Below are 27,015 nucleotides of genomic sequence, written 5' to 3' on the forward strand. Positions count from 1 at the left end.
TGCGATCGGGTGTGTGTGTGAGTGGATGCGATCGGGTGTGTGAGTGTCGGCAGAGGACCAGGCCGTGCTGGAGGAGGCTGGGAGCAGAGAGGCTGATCATGGGGAAGAGGGGAATGCTGATGCTGAAGGAGGCTGGGATGGGAAGGCTGGGAGGAAGGAGGCTGGGACGAGAGAGGCTGATCCTCAGGAAGGCTGAGGAGGGGAGGCTGATGCTGAGGGAGGCTGGAAGGAGAGAGGCTGAGCAAACGTGCTCCATCCGCCATACTGCGCACTCCCCATCGTGCTGCATCCCCCATGCTGCGCACTCCCAAACGTGGTCCATCCGCCATGCTGCGCACTCCCAAACGTGGTCCATCCGCCATGCTGCGCACTCCCAAACGTGCTCCATCCGCCATGCTGCGCACTCCCAAACGTGCTCCATCCGCCATACTGCGCACTGGAGCACGTTTGGGAGTGCGCAGCATGGCGGATGGAGCACGTTTGAGAATGCGCAGCATGGCGGATGCAGCACGTTTGAGAGTGCGCAGCATGGCGGATGGAGCACGTTTGGGAGGTGCACACCTCCCCCCAACACACACACACACGCGCACTGCACAACACACACACACTAGGAATCACAAACAACGCCCTACACAGACACCCACACAGACAACGCTGCACACACAAATATACGCACATACTGCACAACACACACATTGCTCAAAACATACCTCCCCCCAAAACACACCACACACACACAAACCGCACAACACACACACACACACACAACGCTACAGACACACAGCGCTCCACAAACAACGCAACACACGCAACACACATACAACACCGCTCTCACCCCCCGCGACACTCAGAACATGTACAGCGCCCTACACAAACACTTGGTAACTACACACAACAACATCTATATATATATATAACAAAAATCATACATGAACTACACAATACGTAAATTCTAGAATACCCGATGCGTAGAATCGGGCCACCTTCTAGTGAAGAATATTGACTTTGCTTTGTGCTTTCGAGTTCTCCCTACATGATTCATCCACAATCAGGCGACAGGTGCAGCTCATTGAAACTCATCTCTGACTGGCATCTGCCGGAGAGAAAGACTCATCATACCTGGCTAGTAAATGTAAAATCAAGGAAGACTGTTCCAGTGAATGTGCAGGAACACTACGAAGGAGGCACAAAGTCACTCCTATATTCAGCTCCTTGTCTGATGAAGCATCTTGACAAACATCTCGACTGCTTCACAAGCTCGGTGAATTAAGAGTCATTAACTGCTATGTAATTAACTATATTCTGTATAAGTACACATGAAATCAGGTCCCAGCGATGCTGAAGTGAACGTTTTACAATGGATGGATAAATGGATGGATTGCATTCCAGATGAAACACTTTGTGTCACGAGTATGTTACCACCTGATGTGATCTCGTGAGGGTTCTGGGACAAGACTGTCACAGTGCTTACTAGATTGCAGATGCTCTTTAGTGCCCTCTCATCATTTACCCTGAGTTGGAGATTATTTAATTCCATCCAGTGGTGAAGGGGGTTAAGGTTCCTTTCTATCCTGCTGTTATTAAACAGGTAGTTGTAATCTCAGCTGCAGCCACTCCCTTGTGAGAGATATACATACACACATACATATATATATATATATATATATATATATATATATATATATATATATATATATACGTACATATACACACACACACACACACTTCTCCCTATGCCAGCTATAGTTCACTCTAAGCTGACATGAGAAGTTGTAGTCTCTGGAGAAAACAGTTTCCAGGATATGAGGTGGAACCTCTTCTCTGGAGAACAATTGAAGTTCTATGTTGTAAAAGTTTTCCTTGTTTGAGCTCCTTCCTTGTGTTGTCTTTATAATAGAAGTATAACTAGTGGCTTGCTGGCTTGTGCACCAGAGAGGCCTAAGCCAGGGTTAGCCGGGGCCTAAGCAAGTGGTTGTGCATGGGAGGGAACCAGTCTAGGGATGTTAGGGAGCTGAGCTCAAGGATCAGCCACAGGAGTGTTAAGGTGGTGACAACTTTCCCCTCTCCCTATTGTCACGGCCTTCCGTTAAGTCTTAATCAAGGCCAAAGTGTCATACCAGAGCAAGGACTGCTTGGCGTGCGGCACAAGAGAAGGGGTACACCAGGGAAGATTTAACGGAAGGCCGTGACGATAGGGAGAGGGGAAAGTTGTCACCGGTGTGATGGAGTCAGTTGCTCCAGATTCATTATTAGGTGCATGCCTCTTAATAAACAAATGGGCATCGGACAAGTGGTTTGCGCCTTACCACAAAGTTTGGCAAAAGACATACCGTAGCTCATCATGAATTAGACAATTTGTGGTGTTACGCCTTCATCCGGCCCAATCATTTTTTCCCATTTTGGCAGAGTTGAGAGAAACTGGCATGAAGAAGTAAAAAAGGAACACATTGTTGGGCAACACCAAATTGCACAAACATTTTGCAAGTTTTCAAAGCAATTTACACTAGAATTCTGGTGTAATTGCTTTTGATGAATTGGAACCCTAGACTCCAAAGCTATGCTGAGCTATACTCAGCGACTTGCCACAGCGGTGAAGTAGGAGGCAAGAGCCACAGGCGTCAGTGGGTGGCCAACAGTGGAGATGTAAGCAGTATGAGTTGAGCTCAACGACTGACTGCAGCAGTGACTTAGGGGGGCTTTACACGTTGCGACATCGCTACCGATATATCGTCGGGGTCACGTCGTTAGTGACGCACATCCGGCACCGGTAGCGACATCGCAACGTGTAAATCCTAGGTGCGACGATGAACGAGCACAGAAGCGTACAATATTGCTGATCTGTGTAACGTCGTTCATTTCCATAATGTCGGTTCGACCGCAGGTACGATGTTGTTTGTCGTTCCTGCAGCTCCACACATCGCTGTGTGTAAACCCGCAGGAGCGACAAACCTCTCTTTACCTGCGTCCCGACGGCAATGCGGAAGGGAGAAGCTGGGCGGGAGGTTATGTCTCGCTCATCTCCGCCCCTCCGCTTCTATTGGCCGGCCGATTAGTGACGTCGCGGTGACGCCAAACGCACCTCCCCCTTGAAGGAGGGATTGTTCGGTAGTCACAGCGACGTCACCGAGCAGGTATGTGCATGTGTCGATGCCGTAGCGATAATGTTCGCTACGGCAGCAATCACCAGGTATCGCATGTGCGACGGGGGCGGGTGCTATCGCGCTGGACATCGCGACGTGTAAAGCCCCCCTAAGTCTTGTCATGACTGCTGCAGCTGGTAAGCTAGGAGTTGGTGTTGGACCTGATAAGAGAGTATCTGCTCTGGTTTGTTTTTTGTTTTTTTTGCACATTTATAAAAAAAAATACAGGGACTACTTTTGTTGAAGTGAAAAACCCCTTTAAGCCTATGTCTACTTTATGTTTAAGAACACCTTCCACAGTCTCAAATTGCTGAAACAGTACAGGTATTTTTAGGGAATATTGAATGAATCCTACATATAAATAGTTACACAACTCTAAAGCGGGCTTTCCACGCTACAATTTATCTAACGATGAGTCGGCGGGGTCACGTCGTAAGTGACGCACATCCGGCATCATTAGTGATGTTGTAGTGTGTGACAGGTACGTGCGATTGCGATTGAACGAAAAACCGTTGATCGCATGCACGTCGTTCAATTACTAAAAATTGAATGTCCAGTTCTTCAATGTTCCAGAGGCAGCACACATCGCAGTGTGTGACACCCCGGGAACGATGAACAACACCGTACCTGCGTCCCGCCTGCAATGTGGAAGGAAGGAGAGGTGGGTGGGATATTTCCATACCACTCATCTCCGCCCCTCTGCTTCTATTGGCTGGCAGCCGTGTGACGTCGCTGTGACGCCGAATGTCCCTCCCACTACAGGAAGTGGTTGTTTGCCACCCACAGCGAGGTCGTATGGAAGGTAAGTACGTGTGACGGGGGTTAATCGTTTGTGCGACACGGGCAACAAATTGAATGTGCCGCACATACGATGGGGGCGTGAGCGATCGCATACGAGATCGCATGTGTAACTGTAACGTGTAAAGAGGGCTTAAGTCAAGCAACTGAGGAGCAAAACCTTCATGATGCACTAAAAAGAGTCTGTATACACAGGTCTACACTATCACAAAATGTTGGACACACACTACTGCCTGTCGGCAAACATACCACCTACAGACAGAATGAATGTGAGAGGCCTCATTCACTTCCTACACTGGTCTGGTAAATTGAAATCTGTGCAGGAAAGCAGATGACGCCTGCTACGCGCCATCCTATACAAACCACACCAGGCACTTGGGGGCTATTTTTTGTGGCCCACCCTGCATATTTGTTAGACACTTACATTTTGTGTTGTTGATTTTAGTTATCAACAGAACGCAATGATGATTTGGAACTGTTCAAGAAATAAAATCTCAGTGGGTCTTTACACATTAATGAGAAAATATGACTTGAAAACTCAAAAGCGGTGGTGGGTGACCATGGGGCATTCTGATCAGAAGAAAGCCCTCCTTTTTCAGAATAAGAGTTCCTTACTTGTGTAACACAAGAGAGTAATTCCTAAAGTTCATTCTAGATGATCCAAGTGTCCAGGCACATTTTATACAATTATATTTAATTTATACACATTTGGTGGGTTGTGAAGGGTTTTTGGGTGGGATTTGGTCTTTTTAGTTTATCAAAGAGCATGTGTTTGATGTTTTCCTTGAGGACTTTCACCTAGGGCACTCAACTGGCAGAACGAGGTCTGAATTCAGAGGATACCACCTGTAAGGACCTAAAATATGGGCCAAGGAGAACAGAGAAAGAAAAAGAAGGGGAAATGGAGTTCGATAATGCATAATATGGCAGGAGGATGGACTGGGGGACGAAGAGCTGGGAACAGAATAGAGGGGAGAGCTGATGTGAAAGAAGTGATGGACAAGCAAATGGCGACAGAACTCACATAAGGCACAGCAGAGACCGAGCACTACCTCAGCAGAGACCGATCACCTCAGCAGACACCGAGCACTACCTCAGCAGACACCGAGCACTACCTCAGCAGAGACCGAGCACTACCTCAGCAGAGACCGAGCACTACCCCAGCAGGCACCGAGCACTACCCCAGCAGGCACCGAGCACTACCTCAGCAGGCACCGAGCACTACCTCAGCAGGCACCGAGCACTACCTCAGCAGGCACCGAGCACTACCTCAGCAGGCACCGAGCACTACCTCAGCAGAGACCGAGCACTCCTTCAGCAGAGACCGAGCACTCCTTCAGCAGAGACCGAGCACTCCTTCAGCAGAGACCGAGCACTCCTTCAGCAGAGACCGAGCACTCCTTCAGCAGAGACCGAGCACTCCTTCAGCAGAGACCGAGCACTCCTTCAGCAGAGACCGAGCACTCCTTCAGCAGAGACCGAGCACTCCTTCAGCAGAGACCGAGCACTCCTTCAGCAGAGACCGAGCACTCCTTCAGCAGAGACCGAGCACTCCTTCAGCAGAGACCGAGCACTCCTTCAGCAGAGACCGAGCACTGCTTCAGCAGAGACGGAGCACTCCTTCAGCAGAGACCGAGCACTCCTTCAGCAGAGACCGAGCACTCCTTCAGCAGAGACCGAGCACTCCTTCAGCAGAGACCGAGCACTCCTTCAGCAGAGACCGAGCACTCCTTCAGCAGAGACCGAGCACTCCTTCAGCTGACAGCTGTGAAGTCCCACCAGTAAGTGCCAGAAGAACTCTGCCAGATTGTCAATTTGGATGACTTGGAGAAAAATATATTTGTAAAGTCAAAATATCTTCAGTGGATATGAGCGTACATAATTTATTGTATACACAGCGTCTGCCTTCATTATTCATGTCATCAGACCACAGCGGGAACCTCTTATAAAGACAACTGTTCTGATCGCAGTTTAGATCGCCGGTGCCCCATTAAGAATGAATAACACATCAGAGAAGCCTTACTGACATACTCTTCTGGCTCAGAGAACATTCAATTATTAACAAAAAAAAGTATATATTACATATATTGTAAGATAGTCACTGGTGAAATCCTAGAGGGGAGATATACTTTGCAGAGGTTGTCAGCCTCAGTGATATGAACCCGGAAAAATGCTCCAACATGTTAGACAGTGAGAGGGTTATTCGGCCATCTTAAGGGCCAAGTTTAAAAACACCTCAAGGGTTGGGTGGGATGGCTTTTCACATATCTCCACCATAGGGTGTGGTCCAGGAAATCAAATGAAGGTCTCTGGATTCACTCAGTCTGTGCATGTAAGTGAGCAGACCACCTAGAGCAGTGATGGCGAACCTACAGCACACAGAGCCCTCTCAGTTGGCATGCATGCCGTCAACTTATCCAGAGTCTACTGCTGCTTTGAACTGTTAGAGCGAAGTAAAAGTCACTCCTCACTTTGACACCTACGGCCTAGGAGAAACCGGGAGTATCATCAAGCACGACATTGGCGCATAACGTCATGCGGCAGAGTCAGAATCAGGACGTCTTGTGGCTTCACAGGAATGGACAGCGAGCAGCGGTGGAGCTGGAGTAGAAAGTAGAGTATTTATTTATTACTGTGCGTGGTACGATGGGGAATCACATGTAGCAGGATGTGGATAGGATGGGGGACATCTATACCAGGATGAGGCTTGGATGGGGACATCTATGCCAAGATTTGGCCAGAATGGGGACATCTAAGTGAGGAGAAGGCCATGATGGGGCATCTATAGCCGGATGGGGCTATGGTGGGCTGTGATGTGCATCAGTTTAGCCCTTAAAATGCAAAAAAAAAAAAAAAAGCCATCCCTTGAAGTTCACAGAGTCTCTTACGCAGAGAGGCTAAGCTTTTCGTTTCCAGCCATTTCATACTCTGGTCTATGTGATGGTGTTTAGCCTATAATGGTTGAGTACCCGTGCCCTATGCTTTATCGCTAGAACTGACGTCTGATACTTCTTGTCAAGTCACATTGATTTTCACAAGTCCATATAGATTCCAATAACCCACCATGTTTGGACGAGCCATTTCGACTGTTGCCATGTTGTACTATGACTAATAACAAGATTTCTGAAATGCGTAGGTTTTGCTATAGTTTTTCTTTGTGGTCTATATTCTGAAATAAAGATGATGAAAAGTCAAAATGGATGGATCTTTTAGAATTATTTCTTGGTCTACAAGACGTATGCAACAAGAAGCAATATCTGTGCAGAGGATGGAGTAAGCCACAGAGGGAGTGAGATAGTTCATCTTGTTTATAGTCCTGGTGGACTTTTACCATGTTGTCACTAATAAACACCCCATATTGCAATTGTACATCATGGGGAGATGATTGATGTAAAAACGTGAGGACTGACTCAGCTATAACCATGTAGTGAAGTTTGGCGACAGCGCGAGTGTAAGTGATGAATGGGGAGGACGGTGGAGTCATCCCGCAAGCACAATACTGAGGCTTTAAATATTAATGTTAAACCAGCATAATGCATTAAGGGCTATTTATCAGCAGATGGAAGAACGACATGTGTAATTCATATAGGACTGTATTCCCATAAGCCTCCCCCAAACACATCATAGAGGACCAATGTATATAAAGCCTTGTTAAATTTGCATTAGACCAATGCTCAGCATCTCAGGTGGTAAAAGCTGCTAATATCAATCGCTGCTAAATATGTACAAGTTTCTGGAGAATTTTTGCACTAGACATTTGAATAATACGGTGGTAAGGATGGTAGCGGAGATTCCTCAGGACTTCCTGGGCAACAATCCCCCCCCAAAAAACAAAACGAAATACCTTGTTCCTCCTCCTCTTGAGATGTTTGATTACACGGCGATATAGGTTATGTTCCACCATGCGGATCATGTCTGCATAGTTCAAATCTGGCCAAGACCAAATTCTGCATGGAGTTTCTACGCTCTTCTACAGTCATGGCCAAAAGTTTTGAGAATGCTACAAATATTAATTTTTACAAAGTCTACTGCTTAAGTTTTTCTAATGGAAATTTGCATATACTCCAGAATGTCATAAAGAGTGATCAGCTTAACAGCAATTACTTACAAAGTCAATATTGGCTAAGAAAATGAACTTTAACCCCCAAAACACATTTCAACATCATTGCATTCCTGCCTTAAAAGGAGCAGCTAACATTGTTTTAGTGATTGTTCCATTAACACAGGTGTGGTTGTTGATGAGGACAGGGCTGGCGATCAATCAGTCATGATTAAGTAAGAATGACACCACTGGACACTTTAAAAGGGGGCTGGTGCTTGGTATCATTGTTTCTCTTCAGTTAACCACGGTTATCTCTAAAGAAACACGTGCAGCCATCGTTGCTCTGCACAAAAATGGCCTAACAGGGAAGAGTATCGCAGCTACAAAGATTGCACCTCAGTCAACAATCTATCGCATCACCAAGAACTTCAAGGAGAGAGCTTCCATTGTTGCCAAAAAGAATCCTGGGCGCCCAAGAAGGACCAGCAAACGCCAGGACTGTATCTTAAAACTGTTTCAGCTGCGGGATCGGACTACCAGCAGTGCCGAGCTAGCTCAGCAATGGCAGCAGGCTGGTGTGAGTGCTTCTGCACGCACTGTGAGGCGGAGACTCTTTGAGCAAGGCCTGGTTTCAAGGAGGGCAGCAAAGAAGCCACTTCTCTCCAGAAAAAAACATCAGTGACCGACTGATATTCTGCAAAAGGTACAGGGAGTGGACTGCTGAGGACTGGGGTAAAGTCATTTTCTCAGATGAATCCCCTTTTCGATTGTTTGGGACATCTGGAAAACAGCTTATTAGGAGAAGAAGAGGTGAGCGCTACCACCGGTCTTGTCTCATGCCAACTGTTAACCCTAGAACGCGCAAGCAATTCAATTTACCATAGAAAACAAATGACCTAGCAGGCCTGCGGGGCCCCAGGTATGCGTTCTAGGGTTAAGCATCCTGAAACGATTCATGTGTGGGGTTGCTTCTAAGCCAAGGGAATCGGCTCACTCACAGTCTTGCCTAAAAACACAGCCATGAATAAAGAATGGTACCAGAATGTCCTCCAAGAGCAACTTCTCCCAACTGTCCAAGAGCAGTTTGGCGCCCAACAATGCCTTTTCCAGCATGATGGAGCACCTTGCCATAAAGCAAAGGTGATCGCTAAATGGCTCATGGAACAAAACAGAGATTTTAGGTCCATGGCCTGGAAACTCCCCAGATCTTAAAGGGAACCTGTCAGCAGAAATTTCGCCCAAAACCTAAAAGCTTCCCCCTCTGCAGCTCATGGGCTGCATTCTGGAAAGGTCCCTGTTACTATTGTGCCCCATGTGAGAACAAAATAACGACTTTATAAAGTGGTACCTTTTTGTATTCAGATAGTGTAAATGTGACACGGGGGCGGGCTTTCTGGCGTCCGTTATTCTGCCTCCTGGTCCTGTATGCCGCCCCCCATCGCTCCTTTCCATAGCTGATGCACCGCCCACTGCTCCAGCCATCCCCGCGCATGCCCAGTGCCAGTCTCACGGGACTGAGCAGTGTGACCGCTGGTGACGTGTGCGCAGGCAAGTGATTATGGACGGGGCTGTGATTGTTATCAGCAAGTACCCGCCCATAATCTCGTGAGCGCGCAAACCTCACCAGCGATCACACTGTGCTCAGGGTGGATGCTAGACTGTATGGGCTGCTTCCAGGGATGACGTCCCTTTTGTCACGTGATAGTATTTTGAACACGCCCCTATCACGTGACAAAAGGGACGTCATCCCTGGAAGCAGCCCATACAGTCTATACCTTTCTAGAATGCAGCCCAGGAGCTGCAGAGGGGGAATCTTTTAGGTTTTGGGCGAAATTTCTGCTGACAGGTTCCCTTTAATCCCATTGAGAACTTGTGGGCAATCATCAAGAGACGGGTGGACAAACAAAAATTAACAAATTCTGGCAAAATGCAAGCATTGCTTCTGCAAGAATGGACAGCTATCAGTCAGGATTTGCTCCAGAAGTTGATTGAGAGCATGCCAGGGAGAATTGCAGAGGTCCTGAAGAAGAAGGGGCAACACTGCAAATATTGACTTGCTGCATTAACTCATTCTAACTGTCAATATAAACTTTTGGTCCTCATAATATGATTGCAATTATATTTCTGTATGTGATGTAAACATCAGACAAACACAATTAAAAACCAGAGGGCAACAGATCATGTGAAAATATAATGTTGGTATCATTCTCAAAACTTTTGTCCATGACTGTATAGTTTTTGTGATTTGTCTTCCTAACTTCAAATTTATTATAAAATGTCTCTTACGGGTATGAAATCATGACAGACTGTGTAAACTCCTGCGGAATATGGTATTAGTACATAAGGCTGAATTTCCTTTCTAAGGCTATGTACACGCGCTGCGGATTTCACCTCGGATTTGCTGCAGAAAATGTGTCTAACATGTCTTCAGTCATTCTCCAACAAAACCTATGAGTATAAAAAAAATGCTGTGCGCACACTGCGCTTTTTTTTTTATACCTGCGCATTTACCCGCGGAATATCCGCTGCAGAATTAATGTGCATGTCACTTCTTTTCTGCAGGTACCTGCGGTCTTTGCCACAGATAATGGTAAAAAATGGCAGGGACCAACCCGCAGAAAAAAAACGCGGCTAAACCGCGGCGAAAACGCGTCAAACAGCGGGTGTGGTTTTACTGCAGTTTTTGCCGCGGGTGCGGTATTCTGCCAGAGGGTGCGGATTTTTCTTAAGAAAAGTCCATTTTCTAGTGCACACATAGCCTAAAGGCTGCTTTACACTCAACGACATCGCTAACGAGATGTCGTTGAGGTCACGGAATTCGTGACGCACATCCGGCCTCATTAGCGATGTCGTTGCGTGTGAAACGCAGGAATGACTGTTAACGATCAAAATTACTCACCTTATCGTTGATGTGTTGTTCCTTTCCCGAATATCGTTGTTGCTGCAGGACGCAGGTTGTTCGTCGTTCCTGCGGCAGTACACATCCGCTATGTGTGACACCGCAGGAACGAGGAACTACATCGTACCTGCGGCCGCCGGCAATGAGCAAGGAAGGAGGTGGGTGGGAAATTCCACCAGCTCATCTCTGCCCCTCCGCTTCTATTGGACGGCTGCAGTGTGACATCGCTGTGACGCCACACAAACCGCCCCCTTAGAAAGGAGGCGATTCCCCGGCCACAGCGACGTTGCAGGGAAGGTAAGTCCGAGTGACGGGTGTAAGCGATGTTGTGCGCCACGGGCAGCGATTTGCCCGTGATGCACAGTCGACGGGGGCGGGTACACTCGCAAGCGATATCGATACCGATATCGCAGTGTGTAAAGTGGCCTTAAATGTCTTCTGCAGGCTGTACTTTTTTAGGAACATTTTCTATTCTACCCGGGATAAGTTAATGTCCTAATGTATATTTCTACCCGCTATGCAAGAGGCTACCTCTCTATGCTGCATAGACTTTTGCAAATATAACAAACTATGTCAAAAATGTAAAAAAAAAAATATTCCAGCGTTGCTTTACTTAATCTGCAAGACAACTTCCTGCAGTAGGAATCTCCCCCCCATTGGCCTTCTTAGGATAAAAAAGAAACCTCTTGGCTAAAGGGATGAGGCTTCAGCCAGCCTCGAGTCACAGACAGAAGTAATTACATCTGTCACCTCTGCAGGATTTCTACTAGTCTGACTGTTCCAGGATCATGCAGAAAATGCTGCACATTAATCCCAAAAGGGGACCTGTCAGGTGCAATATGCACACAGCACCACAAGCAGTTCTGGGTGCATATTGCTAATCCCTGCCTGACCGTTCCTGTATACACTAGTGTAGATAAAGAGATCTTTAGAAAAAGTTTTCTGCCCGGCATTCAGAAGAACGTTGACATCGAACACAAGTAAGCGCGTCTCCGCTGATGATGCTGAATTGAATAGCATGCTAGTACGCCCCTGTGGGTGTACTAACATGCTAAGAGGGCGGCTAGTCGGGGGATATAACGCCCTTGGGACTAGTCCCCGTGCTCATTAGCATAAGATAAAACATTTTTAGAAATACTTTTTCTAAAGAACCTTTTATCTATGCTAGTGTATACAGGGACGGTTAGGCAGGGATTAGCAATATACACCCAGAACTGCTCGTGGATCTGGGTGCATATTGCACCTGACAGGTTCCCTTTAATTTGTACTCTTATTGCTCCTTTCAAGAACAGTATGTTTTTTTCACCTCTGGAGTGGTCTATTAAATCTAGGTCCTTGCCCCTAGTAATATACTCTTTGGCGTTTTCATCTTTTTTTCAGTGCCACTCCGGTCCTGTGCAGTGCTATCTTGTGTCCGTAACTTCTGACTGGGTGGGAAGTCAGAGGTTACATCACAAGCTCTCAATACAAGTCTATGAGAGCCAGAACAAGGCTCTCATAGAGTTGTATTGAAAATTGATCTACGCGATCCATGAAACACTGGAGCTGCCGGCAGATCACAAACTGCACAAGAACGAACGGAGCGGCGCTCAAAACAGGTGAAGACGTCGAAGGGTGAGTGTAAGACAGAAGGCAGGGGACTTAGATTTAAAGAGAACCTGTCACCAGATGTGGTGACTATAAGCTGCGGCCACCACCAGTGAGCTCTTATATACAGCATTCTAACATGCTGTATATAAGAGCCCACGACGCTGTGTAGAACGTAAAAATGGCTTTATAATACCTAAATGGTCTGTATGGTGCAGATGGGTCAGATGGGTGTCTCCGTTCTCTGGGTGTGGCGCCTTTCGGCCATCTTCGTCCTCCTTCTTCTGAAGCCTGGGAGCATGATGTGTCCTACGTCATGCACATGCGCCGGCATTGAAGTCCTGCGCAGGCGCACTATAAGGCTTTGATTTGCCCTGCCGAGGGTAGATCAAAGTGGGCCTGCGCAGGACCTCAATGCCGGCTAGTGTGCCTGACGTAGGATGCGTGCTTTAAGTGGTGCTTTAAGGCTCATGCAATGTGCACAGACCCCTAATGGCTCTGTACCACAAACAATGTGCAATCTGTATATTGCTGTATGGTATAGTATGAAGATAATCTCCTACAGAGATGAGGCTCTTATATGCCATCCAAAGGAGCATACATATAATTCTATGTAATTTCATATGAAGAACACTATATATGCCATTGAGAGAAATCAGAGGTACAGTGTGGATCCATAGAGGTATTTTGGTGCCGATTCAATTCCACAGGTAATGTGGTCGTACGTATAAGCCCGTAGGACAAAAACATGGAAAAATAAAACCGAGAAGCGAAAAAAGAAAGTATCAAGACAGCTTTGGGCACAGGGTTAGGGTCTTTAAAATAATTCTAACCCTGGAAACCATAGTGATGGATACATGAGCCCTGAAGAAAAAGGAAATTTTAATGAGTATAAAAAAAAACCCAAAAAAAACACATTGTGCTTCTGTGCACTGCGGTAAGATTGCTATTCACTTGTCAAACAAAAGGAGAAACAGGTGTTATCCTCCATGAGCATCTTTTCAACACCGCCGTTACCCACTCCATGCGCACAAAGCAACAAGCAAACCTCATTAACTCCAGAGGAAAGGCGATCTGGTAACAAGAAAAAAAAAAATAAAGATATATACAAGGTAGGAAAAAACACCTTAATGTGATGAGAAAGTAAGAGCTATAGATCTGCAGCGTCAGATTGTGTATAAACAGAAGTAGCGCCAGTATATGGAATATAGAAATAAACCTAATCCTGGGGAACGGCCGCTCTAGTAAGAATTACGAGCAAAGTAAGGATGTCAGATCTTGTGAGATCTAAGAAGGTCAAGTCCCACCAGTAAGTGCCAGAAGAACTCCGCCGAACCGTCAATTTGGATGACTTGGAGAAAAATATATTTGTAAAGTCAAAATATCTTCAGTGGATATGAGCGTACATAATTTATTGTATACACAGCGTCGACCTCCATTATTCATGTCATCAGACCACAGCGGGAACCTCTTATACAGACAACGGTTTTGTTCGCAGTTTAGATCGCCGGTGCCCCGTTCAGAATGAATAACACATCAGAGAAGCCTTACTGACATACTCTGCCGGCTCGGAGAACATTCAATTATTAAGTAATAAGTACATATTATATATATTGTAAGATGGTCACTGGTGAAATCCTGAAAGGGGAGATATGTTTCACGGAGGTTTGTCAGCCTCAGTGATGTGAATCTGGAAAAATGCTACAACATGTTAGATGGTGAGTTGGTTAATCGGCTATGTTGAGGGCTGGGTTTGAGAACACCTAGAGTTGGGTGGGATGGCTTTTCACATATCTCCACCCTAGATAGTGGTCCAGGAGGTCAAATGAAGGTCTCTGAATTCCCTCAGAGTCTGTGTAGGGAGGTGAGCAGACCTCCTAGAGCGGTGATGGTGAACCTATGGCAAATATGGCATGTGCGCAGTCGCCACATACAGGGTCTACTGCCACTTTGTATTGCTGCCGCGATCGTGCTAGCAGTTCAAAGTTGTGTTGGAGCGGAGGAAGTGTTATTCCTCGCTTCGACACATACTCTCCGGGAGTGTCATTAAGCCCGGCACTGTCACATAATATTATGCGGTGGCACTGGCGTCATTATGTCTTGCGGCTGCACGAGAATGCACAGCAAACACTGCGGAGACAAACAGTGAGCAGTGATGGTGCGGGAGTAGGAATTTGGGTATTTTTGGTTTTTTTTTCCGGGTGCAGCGCGATGGGGGATAATATGTACGAGGATGTGGCCAGGATGCAGAATGGGGGACATCTGAACCAGGAGGGGGTTATGATGGGGACATCTATACCAGGATATGACTATGATGGGGACACATGCGCCACAGGTGCAGTGCAAACATTATTATGATCACTGCCACTGCAGGTTGATATTTTTCCTTATCTCCCCTGATGAACTCTCTGATTAGAGAGAGAAATGCGTTGGGAGGGGGCCATGTTTTGTTAGGACAGCTATTACACTTGGGTGCTGCCCTTGTCAGGGCAGAAGCAATTGTATGGGGCACGACAGGGGTTAGCTATTATCTTTATACCCTTGGACTTGCCAGCATATCTTCTGCCATCACTACATTATTGAATCAGTGTGCATGGTATACGAACTTAAGGAGAAAAATTGGATGAGATCGTGACAATTATTTGCACTTTATTATTATGCACTGCACTTTTTGTATGTTTTTAGCCAATTGTAGTAAAAGTTAAGTTTTAGTCCATGCTTTCTTTGAGTATGATGGGGACATACTGTATATACCAGGATGGGGCCATTATTGGTACACATACCAGGATGGGCCCATGATGGGGACATATACCAAGATGGGCCCATGATGTGGACATATACCAGGATGGGCCCATAATTGGAACATATACCAGGATGGGCCCATGATGGGGATATATACCAGGATGGGCCCATAATTGGAACATATACCAGGATGGGCCTATGATGGGGACATATACCAAGATGGGCCCATGATGTGGACATATACCAGGATAGGCCCATAATTGGGACATATACCAGGATGGGCCCATGATGGGGACATATACCAGGATGGGCCCATGATGGGGACATATACCAGAATGGGCCCATAATTGGGTCATATACCATGATGGGCCCATGATGGGGACATATACGAGGATGGGCCCAGGATGGGGACAAATATACCAGATTGGGGAACGATATACATCAGGATGGGGGATATATTTGTTAGTGTCCCAAGATGGGGGACATTAGTACATGATTGGGGACATTACTACATAATGAAAAAAGAGGGGGGGAGCAGTGCAATTTGTGTCTCTTTATAGGATTTAGAGATCCTCACACTTTGAAATGTAGAGGTCGATTTCAGCGTGGAATCTGATTGCATTCCTTGCTAAAATCTATCTATCCAATATTCTGCATTTTTTTCCCATAAAGATCAATCCAACTGCTGTGTCTGGAAAGGGCAGTGGCTCAGCCTCAATGTGCGGTAAGCACGCATGAGTTTAATGCCCCCAGCTGAAGAAAAAAAAGAATAAAATCAATTGTTTACATTTAGAATTGGTTAAATTGCACTATTGGCACTTTGCAATAAATAATTGGGTTTTGGGTTGCAGTTTGTGCACTTTGTCTCTGAAAGGTTCGCCATCAGTGTCCTATAGCTTTTTTCCTGAGTAGGCGGACCCCGCATTGGATGGACTGTTAAGAGCTGTTTTATTTAGGCTGGACAGGCTGTGTTAGTTTGTTTGATTTAAGGCCTGGTTTATGAAGACATAATAAACCAGTGGAATATTTACATGCAAACCATTCCTGTATCTACCTCATTAAGCAGCCAGGAGAACCAAATCTTTACAACATACACTGGAGATCAATATTAGAGAACACCACATCATTTCCTAAATGTTGCGGTCATTGTGTAGTCCCAAGTGATTATATCCTAACATGAGTAAACTCGCAGTATTTTAAGCTTATTTCATTTATTGTAAAGCACGTAATAAAAATGTAAATGAGATAAATGGAAAAGACTACTGATCAAAATTAGAGAACACTTTCAGATACCTTTAAGTTATTGGTGTTAATTTAGCATCTGGTGCTAATTTCCTTAATTATCTGACAAACACTATGTAACTGGCAGCCTATCTTTCCAGTTTCCACTGACTTTGCAAAAATGGTGTGCCGTTCTAAAGTGACTGAAAGCCTCCGGCAGCAGGTTGTCCAGATGAAGGTCAAAACACTAAATAGCAAAAAAGCAATAAGGGCATAGAAAGATAATAACCCCAAAAATTGGTCATTCAGGGGAACAGGTGGACCAGGTAGGGTGACGCTTGATAAGACTTGATTCAAATAAGTTTATCTTGGTCTCATCAGACCACAGAACATGGCTCCATTAACCAATGTCCTTAGTCTGCTCGTCTTCAGCAAACTGTCTGCAGGCTTGATTGTGTATCCTCTTTAGAAGATGCTTCCTTCTCGGACAATAGCCATGCAGACCAATGTGATGTAGTGTGCGTCGTATGGTCTGAGCACTGACAGGCGGACCCACCTCTGTAACCTCTGCAGCAATTCTGGCAGCACTCATATGTCAATTTTGAAAAGACCACCTCTGGATACGATACTGAGCACGTGCACTCAACTTCCTTGGTTGACCCTTGGCAATGCCTGTTCTGAGTGGAACCTGTCTTGTTAAACCTCTGTATGGTCTTGGCCACTGTACTTCAACTAAGTATCAGGGTGTTGGCACTCATCTTATAGACTAGGCCATCTTTATGTAGAGCAAGAGTTCTTTTTTTTTCAGATCCTCAGACAATTCCTTGCCATGAGGAGCCATGTTGATCTTCCAGTGACCAGTATGAGAGTATATGAGCGATAATACGAAATATAACACACCTGCTTTCATTCACAGCTGAGACCTTGTAACACTAATAAGTCACAGGTCATCGAAGAGGGAAAATTGCGATTTGGCCATTTTCACGTGGGGGTGTAGACAGTGGTTTAGACATCAAAATGTGAGGGGTGTACTCCCTTTTGTGATGTACTGTATATGCATTTTAGCAGTTGTCACCCTTCGCATTTATGGATTGTTGCCATATAGTAGTTTTTTATAAATTCTGCCCAATTTTACTAATCACAAAGCTGAAAGAGACCGCAGTAACATCAGATCTTTACCGCACAAGTGGGAATTCGCAAAAGCAAGGTATCATTTTCAGAAAATGTTCTCTTTTTCCAGTTTAGCTTTCAAGTGCTTAAATGTGTATCCTCCATCTCAGTCATTTAATGCTAAGCTCGTTCTCTCAAATACCAAATGAGTTAATAGAAACAACTGTGCATGCACGGATGACACTTAATACAGAGCGGTGCAAAGAAGGGACCCTGTTCTTAATTTTTTTTTCGCACTGAGTAGAATATGTCCGTATAGAAAGCGTGACACGTGATCAGACCAACGGGCGTCTGTCGCACTACCAAAAAACACCATGAAAAATGGGGAAACACCAGGGACATGATACAACGGAGGTCCCTGCTGCTAGGGAGAGGGGTGAGGGGCCACCTCCTGCACTCACCTCCAGCTGACTCCTGAGCCCCTCAGTGTCCCTATACAGGTTCTTTTAACCTGTCGGTGAGCAGAATACCTGGGACCCTCAGCTGGCCCTAAACTCACCCTGTCTACTGAATAGGTCGATGAGTACACTAGACTCGCCACTTAGCTAATAAACACGGAGGAAAGGAAAGGCAGAGAAGGGAATAAACAGAAGGATACAAAACACGAAACTTCACCATAACAGACGGACTCTATAGTAGCAGGTGGATGGACAAAGGACAAAACCTCAGCAGTTCCTTCCACCAGGGTGGCCAAAGTAGAAATGAATCTAACAGCAGCAAGGACTGCTGGGAAAGCTCCAGTATATAACCTAAATGGGTGTGGACCCAAAGCAGCTACAGCTGACCTGCGCTGCTTAGAAGCTGCTAGCAACAAAACTGAAATTAACTCATGAAATGTCAAAGGAAAGGAAACTTCGATAAATGAAGATTTAAGATAAGAGGCCTAAGGCTGTCACTAGTCTCAAAACAGCAGTGAGACGACCGTGACAAGTTTTGGTTGCTCTTTACAGGAACCTCTGCAGTATCTCCATACGATGCATCTCATTTGTAGGAGGGTACATGTGCAGAGGAACAGGAGTGAATGACTTTGTTCAGTACAGTATTATGTGGTTGTTATAAAAACTAATAACATTTATTTAATTTGGTATTTCAGGTTGGGTTCACTATTCCGAGTCCTGAAGATGGCATTGCAGAAATCGCATTATAAGATGGGTACCCTGTAGTAATCGCTTTCAATTTTTGACAAGTCCTGTGCCCCAAGCGTTTGTATAACAGGTGAGAAAGTGTACGGATAAAAGTCAGTTCATTAAACCTCTGTAGGATTAACATGCCGGAGCACTCGCTCAGCCTGTAGGATTAGGCGGACAGGTCCACTCCGGGCGCCACTGGCATAAAAGACAGCGAAGAGCATTCACACGACTTACATTATCGCAACTTTATTAAAACCTCACTTCGACAACTGGGAGATGACAGGTGAAATGGGCACAAAATACAATATATAATCTCATGGAGTCATAATCTGTGTGTATGTATATAGGTATAAACATAAGCCCAATAATATCTATATAGGGAGATCTCTATAGGGTACAGTGGGACCACCATGGTCCTATAAAGTGCGACATCTGCATAATAAGGTCACATCTATGTAGAGGATGGCCTCAATGAAACAATAAAAATTGTTCCTTTTCTTTGACATTTTGCCTTTATCTCACTGGAGTTCCCACGTAAAGGGGTTGTCCATTCATAGGACAACCCCCTTTAATTCCCCTTGTTTCTCCCACTTAAAATAAAAGACCCTGTACTCACATCTCTATCTGGTGCCGTCGGTAATCACGGTCTGCGGCTCACATGACAGTGTGACATCACAAGTCGCCGCATCCAATCACAGACGTCTTCTCTATCCATGCCTTCGGACCAAATGAGTTAATCAACAGGAAGTGACGCTGCAGCTGCCACTCACTTCCTGTGGTTTGCTCGCTTGGCCCAAAGGCAAGACGAGAGAAGTCAGCGGTGATTGGACGCGGAGGCTCCCGTGATGTCACGAGACCCCCGAAACACGATTACCGGCAGTGCTGGAACAGCACCAAAGCGGGAGGTGAGTACAGTGTCTTTTATGGAATCACAAGGGTTGTCCTATGAGTGGACAACCCCGCTAAATGGAAAATGCATTGAGATAAAGGCAAATTTAAAGGCAAAAATGCATAAAAAAGGCAATTCTTATGGTTTCATATAGGCCATCCTATACATGCATGTGACATTGCTCAAATTTTGCACTTAATAGGTTCACAGTGGTCCTACTGTACGAGATAAAGAGCGCTCTACATAGATATTATTGGGCTTAATTATATATATATATATATATATATATATATATATATATATATATATATATATATATATATATATATTGCTATTTGTGGACTACATTAGATTATATATTGTGTTTTGTGCCCATTTGTGACCATCCCTTTAAATCTTCATATAATGTCCTGCCATTGAATAAACAAATTCTACATTATTTAATGTATTCTGTACCCATTTCACCTGTATGACCCAGCTGTCAGGGGGTGCTGTGCATTTTTCTTTTTTTTTATTATTTAGGCAATGTTCCATTATATATGTATATATTTATTTTTTTTTTTCAATAAATTAACATGTTTTAGCCATATGCAGCCATTTCTCTTTTTGTTTCTCATTTGTAAGCGTTATGGAGTGGCTTAGAGGCCTTTCCCGTTCATTCGAACCTCACTGAGGCCTTTTTACTTTATGTTACTATGTATACTTTGCATTTACTCTTACTATTCCCTGGCAGCCGAATTACACCTCATTAAATAAGAATATACCCTCCTCAACATTGACTTTCGAACACCAAGAAGGAAAAGTCATGTACTTATGGAAATCAAAGGATGGATAGAGACATTGATGATGGGCAAATCATGAAAACATGGAAACAAAATTTTCAAAACATTGACTCATTCAGTATGGGCTATGAGCGCCACGCGTTTGCGCACTACAATAATTTGATCTGCCCTGCTCAGGGCAGATCAAAATGCGCCTGCGCAGGACCTCAATGCCAGCGAGTGTGGATGATGTAAGAGGCGTCATGCACCGCGGCTTCAGAAGAAGGAGGACAAAGATGTCTGAAAGACGAGGTGTGCCGGTACCGGAGAACGGAGACACCCATCCGACCAGTCTACACCGCACCATACCTTAGGTGAGTATTATAAAGTGATTTTTAAGTTCTACACAGCGGCCTCGGCTCTTATATACAGTATTCTAGAATGCTGTATATAAGAGCCCAGTGGTGGTGGCCGCAGCTTATAGGGGAAAAACCTGGTGACAGGTTCCCTTTAAGCAAAACATGAAGATCCACTGCTGGCAGCTCCCTCTGCAGCTATTGAGCAATAATGTCCCAGATCTGCTGGATGGGAGACAAGTCTGGAGACTCTGCAAGCCACGGGAGCACGTTTAAGCCACGCAGGCTATTGACAGTAGTAATGTTGTGTAAAACAGCTCCTGGAAACATTAGAGAAAAGGTTGTACCACTAATTCCATCATCATATTAACCCCTTCAAGCCCTGGAGATTTTCAGTTTTAATTTTTTCCCTCCTTTCAAGAGCCATAACTTTTTAATTTTTCTGTCAATATTGCCATATGAGGGTTTATTTTTTGAGGGATGATTTGTACTTTTGAATGACCCATATTGTACTGGATAACCAGAGAAAAAAAAGTGCAGTGAAATTGCAAAACAGTGCAATTCCACATTTTTTATTATTATTATTATTAATATTAATATTAATAATAACCATGCTCATTATATGGTAAAACTGACCTGGCAGTATGACTCCTCAGGTTAGTATGAGAACATAGATACCATACATCTATAGGTTTGGGGTTTTTTTTCATTCAAGTGGTGAAAAACAATTCAGAAGTTTGTCAAAAAGAATTGCATTTTTGTCGCCATTTTCCATGACACGTAACGTTTTCATTTTTCGGGTTCAGAGGCTGGGTAAAAACTTTTTTTTTTTTTTTTTTAAAAAGAAGAAGTCTGCTTCTTTCTCCTTCTGAATTGATCTAAAGGCCCCTTTACACACTGAGACTTTCAGCGATCCCACCAGCGATCCCAACCTGGCCGGGATCGCTACAAAGTCTCTGGTGAGTCTTTGGTGAGCTGTCAAACAGGCAAACCTGGCCAACGACGCAACAGCGATCGGGACCTGCAGAACGACCTAGCTAGTCAAACACTGGAAACGAGTGATGTGTCACAATATCTGTCAATCACTATTCTCTGTCAGTCGGTCTCTCCCTCTCGGTCTCTATTCTCTCTCTGTCGGTCCGTCACTATCTCTGTCCCTCTCTCACAGTCTGTCGGTCATTTTCCCCTCCTCTCTCATACTCACCGATCCCCGACGCGGCGCGGCGCTGCACGGCATTCACACTGCTCCGGCGGCTTTTACTATTTTGAAAAAGCCGGCCGCTCATTAAACAATTTCATATTCCCTACTTTCCCCTCCCACAGGCGCCTATGATTCGTTGCAGTGAGACACGCCCCCACGCTGAGTGACAGGTGTCTCACTGCACCCAATCACAGCAGCCGGTGGGCGGGTCTATACTGTGCAGTGAAATAAATAATTAAATAATTTAAAAAACCGGCGTGCGGTCCCCCCCCAATTTTAATACTAGCCAGATAAAGCCATACGACTGAAGGCTGTTATTCTCAGGATGGGGAGCTGGTATTCTCAGGATGGGGAGCGCCACGTTATGGGGAGCTCCCCAGCCTAACAATATCAGTCAGCAGCCGCCCAGAATTGCCGCATACATTATATGCGACAGTTCTGGGACTGTACCCGGCTCTTCCCGATTTGCCCTGGTGCGTTGGCAAATCGGGGTAATAAGGAGTTATTGGCAGCCCATAGCTGCCAATAAGTCCTAGATTAATCATGTCAGGCGTCTCCCCGAGACACCCTCCATGATTAATCTGTAAGTTACAGTAAATAAACACACACACCCCGAAACAATCATTTATTAGAAATAAAAAACACAAACAAATTCCCTCATCACCAATTTAATCAGCCCCAAAAAGCCCTCCATGTCCGGCGTAATCCACGGACCTCCAGCGTCGCCTCCAGCTCAGCTGCATGCAGGTGACAGGAGCTACAGCAGACACCGCCGCTCCTGTCAGCTCCACGCAGCTAATGAAGACAGCCGCGCGATCAGCTGAGCTGTCACTGAGGTTACCCGCGGCCACCGCTGGATCCAGTGACAGCGGGTAACCTCCGTGACAGCTCAGCCGATCGCGCGGCTGTCTTCATTAGCTGCAAGGAGGTGACAGGAGCGGCGGTGTCTTCTGCTGCTCCTGTCACCTGCATGCAGCTGAGCTGGAAGCGACGCTGGAGGTCCGTGGATTACGCCGGACATGGAGGGCTTTTTGGGGCTGATTAAATTGGTGATGAGGGAATTTGTTTGTGTTTTTTTGTTTCTAATAAATGATTTTTTCGGGTGTGTGTTTATTTACTGTAATTTACAGATTAATCATGGAAGGTATCTCGGGGAGACGCCTGACATGATTAATCTAGGACTTATTGGCAGCTATGGGCTGCCAATAACTCCTTATTACCCCGATTTGCCAACGCACCAGGGCAAATCGGGAAGAGCCGGGTACTGTCCCAGAACTGTCGCATATAATGTATGCGGCAATTCTGGGCGGCTGCTGACTGATATTGTTAGGCTGGGGGGCTCCCCATAACGTGGCGCTCCCCATCCTGAGAATACCAGCCTTCAGCCGTATGGCTTTATCTGGCTGGTATTAAAATTGGGGGGACTGCACGCCGTTTTTTAAAATTATTTAATTATTTATTTCACGGCACAGTATAGACCCGCCCACCGGCTGCTCTGATTGGGTACAGTGAGACACCTGTCACTCAGCGTGGGGGCGTGTCTCACTGCAACCAATCATAGGCGCCTGTGGGCGGGGAAAGTAGGGAATACGAAATTGTTTAATGAGCGGCCGGCTTTTTCAAAATAGTAAAAGCTGCCGCAGCAGTGTGAATGCCGTGCAGCGCCGCGCCGGGGATCGGGGATCGGTGAGTATGAGAGAGGAGGGGAAAATGACCGACAGACTACGAGAGAGGGACAGAGATAGTGACGGACCGGCAGAGAGAGAATAGAGACCGAGAGGGAGAGACCGACTGACAGAGAATAGTGATTGACAGATATTGTGACACATCACTCGTTTCCAGTGTTTTAAGTCCCCTTTACACACTGAGACTTTGCTGCACAGCAGGAAACAAAAGACCAAAGAATGGTCCTGAACGATTTGTAGCGATCAGCAACTTCACAGCAGGGGCCAGGTCGCTGATGTGTTTCACACACTGCAATGTCGCTGGGGAGGTCGCTATTACGTCACAAAACCGGTGACGTTACAGCGATGTCGTTTGCGATGTTGCAGTGTGTAAAGCCACCTTTAGACTTTCAAATCAACAGTTAATGGTTAAATGAACAAATTACAATATTTGCTGTCTGTGGTCACCACAAGAGGTAGCTGGGGAGGGGAATGTAGATGTTGTTATTTCTTCTTCTCCTAATTCTTCTTGTTTTTTTTTTCCTTTTTCTTTTTTCCATTTCCATCTTTCTCCTCCTGTTCTCCTTACCCCCACCCTCATCTCCTCCGTCTTCACCCTCATCCTCTTCTTCCCTCCGTCGTCTCCCTCTTCCCCCCCGTTGTCTCTTCCTCCCGTCTCCTCTCTTCCCCCCCGTTGTCTCTTCCCCCCGTTGTCTCTCTTCCTCCCCCGTTGTCTCTCTTCCCCCCCGTTGTCCCCCCCCCGTCGTTCTCTCTCCCCCCCGTCGTCTCTCTCTCCCCCCGTCGTCTCTCTTCCCCCCGTCTCCTCTCTTCCCCCCGTCTCCTCTCTTCCCCCCGTCTCCTCTCTTTCCCTCGTCGTCTCTCTTTCCCTCGTCGTCTCTCTTTCCCTCGTCGTCTCTCTTTCCTCGTCGTCTCTCTTTCCCTCGTCGTCTCTCTTTCCCTCGTCGTCTCTCTTTCCCTCGTCGTATCTATTCCCCCGTTGTCTCTTCCCCTTGTCTCTCTTCCCCCCCGTCGTCCTCTTCTCTCCCTCCCGTGGTCCTCTTCCCCCCCCCTCCGCCCGGCATTTTTCTTCTTCACCTCCATCTTCACCCTCCCCATCCTCTTCCTTCCTCCTATTCCCCCCCTTTTGGTTATCGCAATATTGCAATAAAAATGCAATAACAGGCAATTAAAACATTGCATCTACACAAAATGGAATAATTTAAAACATCAGCTGAGGACACAAAAGATACATTATAAAGTTGCATATTTTCATGTGTATTATTGATTTCTAAATAAAAAATTAAATTGACGGTTTCTCTTTAAACAGCCCTTGTCCTATAGACACAGCACAGAATGTAATATTACATGGAATTACGATGAAGCAGGAAGGCCGATGTCTGTGGCAGACAGTTATGGGGAAATTAAAAAGTGGAGCATCTGGTAAGATTATTAAACAAAATGTCAAGAATGACGTAACGGAGTGGAGCATGACCCTCTCACAAACCCGGGGCCGTACGGATGCAGGTGTGGAGGGATTTGTGTGATACAGGTCATAATCAGTTTGGAGAATAACTAAAGCATCTATAAGGAGCCAGGCTTTCATATGTCAGCTAACAACAAAGGATAAATTGGCAGAGGATCGGAATGACCTGGCAGGTTACATGTGATGCCTATTATAAAATGACAAGACGCAGAATGAAAAAAAACAATAAAGACACCAAGAGAAAGTTCAAGTGATGTCAACAAGTGACTGTTACTTATCTGTGCCTAAGATAACCGTAAGGGGGAGAACAATAGACTGGAATTACTTCCACATCTTAGGTAAGAGCAGATTACTACAACAAAATAGTAGTATATTACACTGTCTGACGAAAATACAAGCACAAGTATTTGACATATTAGTAGCCATCAGTCACTAGACTGTAACATATATGAAGAGGGAGGAGGAGGAGGCAGAGGGAGGAGGAGGGAGGCAGAGGGAGGAGGAGGGAGGCAGAGGGAGGAGGGAGGCAGAGGGAGGAGGAGGGAGGCAGAGGGAGGAGGAGGGAGGCAGAGGGAGGAGGAGGGAGGCAGAGGGAGGCGGAGGGAGGCAGAGGGAGGCGGAGGGAGGCGGAGGGAGGCAGAAGGAGGAGGAGGGAGGCAGAGGGAGGAGGAGGTAGGCAGAGGGAGGAGGAGGGTAGGCAGAGGGAGGAGGAGGGAGGCAAAGGGAGGGGGAGGGAGGCAGAGAGAGAGAGGGAGGAGAGAGAGAGGGGGGAGAGAGAGGGGGAGAGAGAGGGGGGAGAGAGAGGGGGGGAGAGAGAGGGGGGAGAGAGAGGGGGGAGAGAGAGGGGGGAGAGAGAGGGGGGAGAGAGAGGGGGAGAGAGAGGGGGAGAGAGAGGGGGAGAGAGAGGGGGGAGAGAGAGGGGGGAGGAGAGAGGGGGGGAGAGAGAGGGTGGAGAGAGAGGGTGAGAGAGGGGGAGAGAGAGGGGGGGAGAAAGGGGGGGAGAGGGGGGGAGAGGGGGGGGAGAGGGGGGTGGAGAGAGGGGGAGAGAGAGGGGGAGAGGGGGGAGAGAGAGAGGGGAGGGAGAGAGGGGGAGAGAGAGAGGGAGGAGAGAGGGGGAGAGAGAGAGGGGAGAGAGAGAGGGGAGAGAGGGAGGGGAGAGGGAGACGAGGAGGGAGGGGAGACGGAAGGAGGGAGGGAGACGGAAGGAGGGAGGGAGACGGAAGGAGGGAGGAGACGGAAGGAGGGAGGGGAGACGGAAGGAGGGAGGGAGACGGAAGGAGGGAGGGAGACGGAAGGAGGGAGGGAGACGGAAGGAGGGAGGGAGACGGAAGGAGGGAGGGAGACGGAAGGAGGGAGGGAGACGGAAGGAGGGAGGGAGACGGAAGGAGGTAGGGAGACGGAAGGAGGGAGGGAGACGGAAGGAGGAGGGAGACGGAAGGAGGGAGGGAGACGGAAGGAGGGAGGGAGACGGAAGGAGGGAGGGAGACGGAAGGAGGGAGGGAGACGGAAGGAGGGAGACGGAAGGAGGGAGGGAGACGGAAGGAGGAGGGAGACGGAAGGAGGGAGATGGAAGGAGGGAGACGGAAGGAGGGAGACGGAAGGAGGGAGACGGAAGGAGGGAGACGGAAGGAGGGAGATGGAAGGAGGGAGACGGAAGGAGGGAGACGGAAGGAGGGAGACGGAAGGAGGGAGACGGAAGGAGGGAGACGGAAGGAGGGAGACGGAAGGAGGGAGACGGAAGGAGGGAGACGGAAGGAGGGAGACGGAAGGAGGGAGACGGAAGGAGGGAGACGGAAGGAGGGAGACGGAGGAGGGAGACTGAAGGAGGGAGACTGAAGGAGGAAGATGAAGGGGAGGGAGAGGGAGAGGAAGGAGACAGCGGGAGCGTACAGGAGATATTTAAACCATTTTACATTGCAGACGTTTGGGCCA

General features: G+C 46.7%; 1 protein-coding gene across 1 annotated transcript in view; it reads right to left on the reverse strand.

Annotated features, from left to right (window-relative positions):
• Positions 1-27,015, reverse strand: part of NBAS (NBAS subunit of NRZ tethering complex) — a 1,027,824-nt gene that overhangs the window by 434,520 nt on the left and 566,289 nt on the right.

The sequence above is a fragment of the Anomaloglossus baeobatrachus genome, chromosome 3, assembly GCF_048569485.1.
Source record: "Anomaloglossus baeobatrachus isolate aAnoBae1 chromosome 3, aAnoBae1.hap1, whole genome shotgun sequence".
Classification (NCBI taxonomy): Eukaryota; Metazoa; Chordata; class Amphibia; order Anura; family Aromobatidae; genus Anomaloglossus; species Anomaloglossus baeobatrachus.